Genomic DNA, 8,913 nt, shown 5'->3' with positions numbered 1-8,913 from the left:
TGATGGGCGACCCCAAATTGTTGATCCAAGCCATATTTCTAAGAAATTTTCTCTCGTTGGATGACGACGCCCAAAAGAGCTGTGACTTTCAGTTGTGTGCTGACTTTTCCGCAGAACTGAAGTGTTGCACAAAAAAGCCCACTTTACGACGCTGGTACACACGTGGCATGCAGCGAAGCCGCTTTTTCCATTACCAGAAAGGTTTGCCAAAGGGAAAAGATTGATGGAGGGGCGTATATATCTGTGTACCACTCTGTACGCGCCCGCTGAGTTTTGCGCAGCGTAGTCTTTAGACTGGAACGGCTAAAGAAAGTCCGTCCTGGGTGCGGCGCGCGGTGGCAGCGTGGAGGTAGTAGTATATATGTAGTAATTTTAATTGGTAAAAGTAATACCCGCAGTTGGAGCAGAGGGAATGGTTGATGTGGAAAGGGGGATAAGGGTAGATACAGGGAAGGGCAGTAGGAGCTGCAGGGAGTTTTTCAGGAGCACTGTGGAGCGGTCCTTTTTCAGTCATGGTTTAATGTTGGAAGCCTTACCGAGTGTTGCAGAGTAGACCAGCCTTAACAGCTGCTCGTGGTAGGCCGCCTTTAACTTACAATAAATGGCTATTTTACAAAATGCGTCCGGATCCGGTTGGTGGAGTTATATATGTGGGAAGTTTTGGGAAAAAAGAGCGGTAGAAGGCAAGATGGCAGCCATTGGAGCATCAAGACAACGGCCGACAACTCAGCCTTGAAAAGAGTTGTAACGCCATGGGTCAGAAAAGGCAAGGCTGTTTATTTGCTTTCTCCAAAATAAATTGGAAGGGGATTTTCTTTCTCCAAAATAAATTGGAAGGCGCATGATTTGTTAGGCTAGTTACTCGGCAGCTAAAGAAAACGAACGGGTTTAATACCGACCCGTCTCGCTGCCTCCATTCGTCATGGCAGTGGTCTTACAAGGGCGACACAAATATGTTAGGTGCTCCTTTGGGCTTTCTAGCACACACTTGGCTCACGGCGGGCAACAATTAATCCGGAGTAGCGGAATAACTTATATATGCGTTGTACGCAGGATCCCATTTCGGGGGAAGAGGGTGGCAAAAAAGGGAAAGGAACAGCATGAAGGGAGGGAAAAGTAAAAGAAAAAGGTAGACAGAAAGGAATCGTGCACCCCTCCGTCTAACGACGACGATGGTTGAACGCGAAGCTTTTTCTCGAGGGAGATCCCTTGGCTGTCATCTGAGCAATTGGTCGCAGCGGCTTTGACTATGGCCCTTCTTCATTTTCATTTGATGGTGGTGGTGATGGTTCCAGTGAAATGGCGCGTACCGACTCAGGGGGATTAGCCAGGAAATGGGCGCTTTACCGTAAGAAATGTCATTTTTGTAGGGAAAGAAAAATATTTAAATATTAGAATGGACTAGGAGTAGATTAGAGAAAAAAATAAAAATAGTAAAAACGAACACCATTTAATGAAAATTGGAAGTATGAAACACGAAGAAAGTGGTACAGACGAAGCTGTGAGCTAGGCGCGCATATACTTGACAGGGTTTCGCGTTCAACCATCGTCGTCGTTAGGCTTAGGGGTGCATGTTTTTTTTTTCTTCTGTCTAATTTTTCACGTCCACGCACCCCTACCCAAATCGAAACTGATTCGGCCATGTAGCAACGGCGAAATCATATACATAGACGTAGGCTTCGTAATGCGAGGGACACAGATTCGATTCCGACCGGTGGAAGCGTTTTTTTATTTCACTTTATCCCTCAATCATCATCATCGTCATCTTCAGAAAAAGTTGGCTTTCCTGCAGTGCGTTTTCGACACGACATGCGCCATCAGTGAGAAATAAAAGGCTTCGATTTAACAACAGAACAAGAAAATAAAAAAAACCAAAGCAAGAAATTAACAGAACCGAAAAATACGAAGACTTCCAGACAACGTCGCCCTCCACACACCTTTCCGATTGCAGCACATTCCAGCAGTGGCATCTCGTTATCCTCGAGGTAGTCGTTCATACTTCTCGACGTGGGGTTAGGTGATACGTCTTGTACTGACAAAGTTAATCTTCGTCGCTGAGGATACCACTATGATTACAGGGAACTTGAAAGGTACACTCTGAAGAAATGGGCGTGGGCAGAGCGTGTAATGCGAAGGCAAGATAACCGCTGGTCATTAAGGGTAACGGAATGAATCCCTAGAGAAGGCAAGCGTGGCAGGGGGCGGCAGAAAGTTAGGTGGGCAGATGAGATCAAGAATTTTGCGGGGATGTATTGGTCGCAATTAGCACAGGACCCGGATTATCGGAGATCTGTGGGAGAAGCCTTTGCCACGGCCCCGGGACGTGACTTGGCCCTGCAGTGGGCGGAGACAGGCTGCTGCTGCTGCTGCTGCTGCTGCTGGTTGGTTGGTTGGTACCAAAAAATGGCTCGTACCCACTCAGGGGGATTGGCCAGGAAATGGGCGCTAACTGAGAGAAGAGGAAAAACTGGAATTTGGATTAAAAGAAGTAAAGTGAATAAATACAGGAAAAAGATGAGTATAAATGCTGCTGCTGCTCCTGATGATGATGATGACGGTGGTGGTGATGATGATGATACTCCGAGGGTCGCGTCGCAAAGTTGCAGAGGTCAAACATCCGGTGATATGGCGTGTGGGCCCAAGACCGCATCAGGAGACACACCCCTGACGCTGACACTTTGGTTGGGCACGAAGCTTCAAAATAGGATTTGCTTGAAACTTGCTTTTGAAGCGAAGATGCCTCACTGATGGCGTTTAATGTCGCTACATAACGTGCTGCAGGAAAGCAAACCTTACACAATGGGTTTAACAAAACGACGACGACGATTATAATGATGGTGATGATTTGTTTGACGCGCTCTTCACGCTTTTACTTCGGAGACAGGTCGGTTACTCTGTTAATAAAACACACCTCACACTTTCTTTTTTCCGGTACGTGTAGTATCTATTTTTACTTGAGTATGTTATAATTATTTCGGTTTTCTTTGGTTCTCAGAATTGTTAACATCACGTTCCTCACATTCTCCTCAGTTCTATTTTCCCATTAGTTTTAATTCGTAACCTTTTTATACCAAATCTGACTTGGCCGATCCCCCAGAGTGGGTACGCGCCATTGATTTATTAGTACCAACCAACCTGGGTCACTTGCGTTATGAAGCCGACGAGGGCGCCATTCCGACACGGTCGAAGCAGTTTGGATTTGAAGCGAAGCTTTCTTGCTCTTACTGATGGTTACCGTCCCGTCATCAAAACTCTGCGAACCTCTACAACCCCAACGACAGCGGACAAACCACTCACGAGAAAGCTGTGCGTTTCAGCCATCGTTGTCGTTAGACGAAAGGGCGTTTGAATATATTTTTTGATGTTGGACGGAAGCTTACCGTTCGCTTCGGGTTCTCCAGACGCGGGCCCGTTGGTCTTGTCGGATTGAGATTGTCGTTTCATCTTGAAAAGTTTACGCGACCCCACTGTAGTTTCAGTTCACGACTGACGCTCGTTGCGACACGCAACCAATTACCTCCTCGTTCGCCGTCGTGACCAGGCGCTTCTCCCCAAAGCCGACTGCCCGTTACTCAAAGGACTCCCTCGGGGAGCCCGAGAGTGCGTCAGTAAATCCCGGTCCGCCTACGCCACGGCAGATGACTTAATCGCGTTGTGGTAGTGGCGACGGAAACGAAGCGACCCCGACAGCCTGCCATCACCACCACCAATAAAGTTCTACGGATGTGCAAGTGGCACAAGCGCCACCTCGTTTGGGAGTGCAGTGGTCTCCAGATTAGCCCATGTCGGTGGTGTCCTACGAACACTGGACACGGCCACGAACAGGCGCCAAAGAGACACTTAGCTAAGAAGAAAACCCCCTTTACTACGGAGTTTCTCCGGCGAGGCTTCCACAGTGAGCCACACTTAACCCCTCCCAGCCTTCCCTCCCCCGACTAGGCCTCGTGCCATCCCATTTAATAAATTGCGCTACTAATCCAAGTCGGTGGCGCCAGGCCTATACAATTCGGCAGTGGCGCGAACCGTAATGTCTCAGACGTCAAGATCCACGAGCTCCCGCACAGCTCTTGAAGAATGGATCCAGGACCACGAAAGTATAACAACCAAGTATCCTTCTCATTCTTTTTATCCTTTTCGGCTACCCTGCCTATATCTGCTCTCTTTTTAAAGCGAAGCTTGCTATGTCTGACTGATGGCGTTGACGTCCGAGTACAACCCACCGCAGGAAAGCCAACTTTACACGATGTGTTTCACGAAGGGTACGGGCCACATAACGTAACAATGGGATGTCTTTGCCCACAGCTATGGGACCTCTCGCAATACGTAAAGTGTAGTTCGGAAGTACACACGGTTATCGATGATGATGATGATGAAATAAATTCTGTAAGCAGGGTTAGACTTTGACTTTGGACTTTGGCAGTTGACAATTTGGACTTTAGGAGAGTTCACTATGGACTTCGTCTTTCGCTTCGCGTTTTAACCATCTTTCTCAGGTCTATGTGACGGCAGTTGTGGGATATGAAGGACAGGTTTGGCTGACTTAGGAGGAGCAAGGGCCCCGCTTGCGCTCCCCCGCCGACACCCGCGTCGTTCACACGATTGGCAGGAGCTAACGGACAGCGTGGTCCAAACTGTAAGATTGAGTTACGTATGGTCTCAACCATTGACGACGAAGAAGCTGCCCGGGTGCGCGGCCCCGCGGGCTCTGTGATGACCGCTATGTAAATATCGTAAACACAACGCTAGCATCTTTCATTGGTCGTGTACTGTGTGTCGCCGTTCCGTAACAAAATTGAATAACGGGATTAATGACCATAATTTAAATAAACGAACTAATAAAAGTTAAATAAAAACAAATTGAATAAATTGCACTTCACTGCATCGGGCTGAGCTGAGCTCGTTTAAAAACATTGAGGGCATCATCATCATCATCATCATCACTAATGGATTCTCACTATAACTAGCGTTTTTTTTTACTCTCGCCACTTAAGATATTTCTTTCTGTCATTTTTTTTCAGAATTTTTCCATTTTTTTCTATGATTGAGGATTCAAAGTGCTTTCCAACCACTGTATATATACAATGTATACAATCTGTATACAATGCCCCACAATTGTTGTTGCTGTACCGTCGGGTATGGCACACAGTAACCAATCAAGGGCTCGACAAACCGGCAGTGGTTGGAGAAAAGAAAATAAAAGTTTCATAGCAATTAGATAAGACTGGTTTATTTTTTCTTTCTGCATCACTGCAGATGATTGGTCGATCCCCTGATTGGTTACTCGAAGGAACAAAAAATTGGCTCCAGTCCACGCTGTGAAGGTGGTTGGAAAGAAGCGTTAAACGACACCCACAACAATTCCCCATGCGATGTCACTTCAATTCACACACGTAGCTCTACAAAGAGCGAAACTGCAGAGATTCGGCCAGCCGTTACCTGGAGTTCGCGGGGGCGGTGTCCCGAACGCAGCATCATCGGCCACGGTCGAGCTAGAGCGGCGGACGCCGTCGCTGTAGCCCAGCCATGGGTCGATAGAAAGAAAATGAGAGGAGCGTCTTTCGAAGGGTGAGACAGTGGAACCTAGCCATCCTGATGTGCTAGTTTGGGGCTACACCACCGCGCGAAACAAGCGCAGAAACCGAAAAAATTAGTGATTCCCAGTTATGCCGGTTAAAACTAGTTAGTTTAGTAAGTTTTAGAATTGCGAGAAAGCTGGGGAAACTCTTATAATCGCTATTTATCAGAACCAGTTCCTCCTTTCGCCTCTTGCAATACCTCTTAAAACATAACCGAACTGGCGTGTCTTTACCGTGCGACCACTTCATTCCGTAGCGTCCGGGTTACCCAGGAGGTGCTGTCTGACAAGTTAATCAAGCCGTGCGAAGGAACCGCGCAATGGACGCGAAGCTGCACCAAAACAGGCCCAAAACAAGCGTCGCTAAAGCAGTCGACAAAGCCGACGGAATGGTTCCCGCCGTCGCGCCCGCCGGCGCGCAGGGAACGCTGGGTAATAGGGCGCGTTCGCCACGCCATCTACACTCTGTTCCGTGAGTGAAAACTGCCCTCCCCCTCTTCAGCCGCGTTAGGAGTTTCTTCTCCCGCACGCCGCAAAGTAACCATTGGCTGTTAGAGGTAGAAAGCTTTGCTTTAAAAACCTCAGTGAATATATGCGCACGCAAAGGGAGAACAGGTGAACGAGGTGATGATCTGCGGCCGGCAGAACATCTTCTATTCCATATCCAGTTAATTTTATTTTCGTATATCAAATTTGTGCCGCAGCTTAATTCAGCAGACAGCGTCTTGGCCAATCTCCCGCATGGGTATGTGCATAACTTGACGCAACCAACCGACCATCAGGGCCACGGCCTCGGTACTTCTGCATTCGCTGCGCCTGGACGGCCAGAGGAACAACCTCGCAAGCCAGGAGCCGCGCGTCTCACCGGCGTCTGCACGAGTCCCCCGGCCGGCTGGGTATTGCGACCACGGCCTCGGTTCCTCAGCGGCGGTCGCCTGGACGGCCAGAAGAACCGCCTACGTACGCGCCCAGCCAGCGCCACTTCCCGTCTCCGTGCACGTGCTTCAAAGATAGGCCCAGCACTGACGTTCCGCTTCTCCGCCTGCGTGCCCAACGAATCTCCATGAACTCTCTTGACCTGCACCTCCTTTGGTATCTAGCCTGGAATTTTTCTTGAATAGCGTTCCTTCCTGTACTTGCTATTCTCATCCTGCTATTGGATCCTTGCATTGCTTGAAAAACAGCGCGGAAAACGTCGGCGAAGTAGAGGACTGGGGCTTGTGATTGTCCTCTACTTCATCAAAGTTTTCCGCGCGGTTTTTCAAGCAACGATGTGTGCCCAACTAGGTAGGCCAGCGCCAAGATTTAGCGAGTCATTCATTTTATTTTCTTTCCTTTAAATTTGTTTGTCACCGTGCATTCTTTATGTTATCACTCCTCTTTTTCAGGCCTTCTACGTGCGTGTCTTTCCCGTCCTTTCTTATCGAGCTTCCTTGTCGCGGCTCATTAATTGCTCCTCCTGTGTGCTGATTATCGTTACTCATCATCATCATCAACAACAGCCTACTTAGGTTCACTGCAGGGCGAAGGCCCCCCCCAATGACTTCCAATCGCCCCTGTCCTGTGCCGCTCGAGTCCACTGTTGGCCACCGAATTCACCTATTTCATCCAGGCCTTCGTCGTGTTATTGGTCTTCCCCTTCTCTTCACCCGTCTCTTGATATCCACGCCGTTAGCCTAATTGTCCACCGGTTGTCGGTTCGTCTCACTACATGACCAGCCCAAGTCCATTTCTTTTTCTTTCCTGAACTATGCTTTCGTCTACTCAAGTTTGTTCCCTGATCCAGGAAGCTCGTTTCCTGACCCTGAGTGTTACTCCTATCATTATTAGTTCCAGACCCCGTTGAGCCGGTGTAAGTTTGCTTTCCAGTTGTAATTAGTAAGGCGCCAATTTTCAGCTCCGTGTGTCATCACCGGCAGTATGCACTGGAGTCTGGTTTTATGTTTTTCGTTTCAGTGATAGAGGTAGCTTTTCATTATTTTGGAGTGCTTGTTGAATGCTCCCTGCAGCCCACACCTATTCTGCGCCGGATTTCTCTCTCGTGGTTGTTGTGGGCCGCACTAACCATCTTTCCGAAGTAGTTGTATTATTTTATTTCTCCTAGCGTTTCGTTTCCTATAAGCAGAAAAGGGCGCTTTCGGCACGCTTATTCCCTATAACTTAGATTTATTCATGTTTATTTTCGGCCCATTGGCCGTGCTTTCTCATTGTAGTTTCTCAAGTATTTTTCGCAGGGGGTCCAGCAGTCTCACTCAGCAAGACGATGTCGTCTGCAAATCTCAGACGACTCAAGTATTCTCCGTTTATCCTTAATCCGACGTTTTCCCAGTCAAGATTTCTGAATGTCCCCTCCAGACATCCTTTGAACAGTTTTGGCGAGATAGTATTCTTTTGTCTAACCTCCATCGGATCCGGAATTTATCGCTTTGTTTGTGAAGTATTATCTTGCTCACACATCCCTTATATATGTCGTCTATAAGTCTTATGTAGGTTTCTTCGATTCCCTGGCCAGTGCTTCTAGCACGGCTGTGGTGTAGTTCTACTATTCTACTACTGGTGTATATTGAGTCAAACGCTTTGTCATAGTCTATACTAAATGCCAAGTAAAGGGGTTTAGCGTAATTTGAGGATTTTTCCACTGCCTGATTCACAACATGAATGTCATCCATGGTTTGGTACCCTTTCCTAAACCGAGACTGCTCTCTGGGTTGTTGTAAATACAGGCTGTCACCTATGCGGCTAACTATAACTTTGACAAACAGTTTGTAAACAACTGAGAGTGGGCTGGTGGCGGGTCTGTAATTCTTAAGGTCCTTGATGTCTCCCTTTTTAAAGATCAGAACAATGTTGGTATTTTTCCAGGAAAACAAGCTTACATCGGCTCAACGGGCCATGGAACGAATAATGATAGGAGTAAATACTCTGCAGGGTCAGGAAACGAGCTTCCTGGATCAGGAAACAAACTCGAGTAGACGGTATCAATATCATATGTATTCAAGAAAGAAAAAGAAATGGACTTTATGGGCAAAATAGTGCAGCAAGCTTTTCCAGTACCATATCTCCTCCTTCCTTCGAAAGACCCGCGGGTATACCGCCGTCACCTGCAGCTTTTCCCTTTGAGAGCCTCTCCAACTTCCTCTTTAATTACAGTGCATGGTCGTCGCAATTTAAGCTTGTACTCTTAGTAGTTTCCCCTGACATAACGTCGCTGTGATACAGTCTGGTGTAGAATCGTTCTGCTACATTTATGATATCATCCCGCAATATGTTACCCTGCTCGTCTGAGTGCGTGCGTACATTCTGTCCTTGCCGATGGCCAGCTTCCTCTTAGCTGCTTT

Source organism: Haemaphysalis longicornis, unplaced genomic scaffold (assembly GCF_048455015.1).
Source record: "Haemaphysalis longicornis isolate Haplotype H1 unplaced genomic scaffold, Haemaphysalis longicornis Haplotype H1 scaffold_6, whole genome shotgun sequence".
Lineage (NCBI taxonomy): Eukaryota > Metazoa > Arthropoda > Arachnida > Ixodida > Ixodidae > Haemaphysalis > Haemaphysalis longicornis.
Note: the sequence above shows the minus strand (reverse complement) of the source record.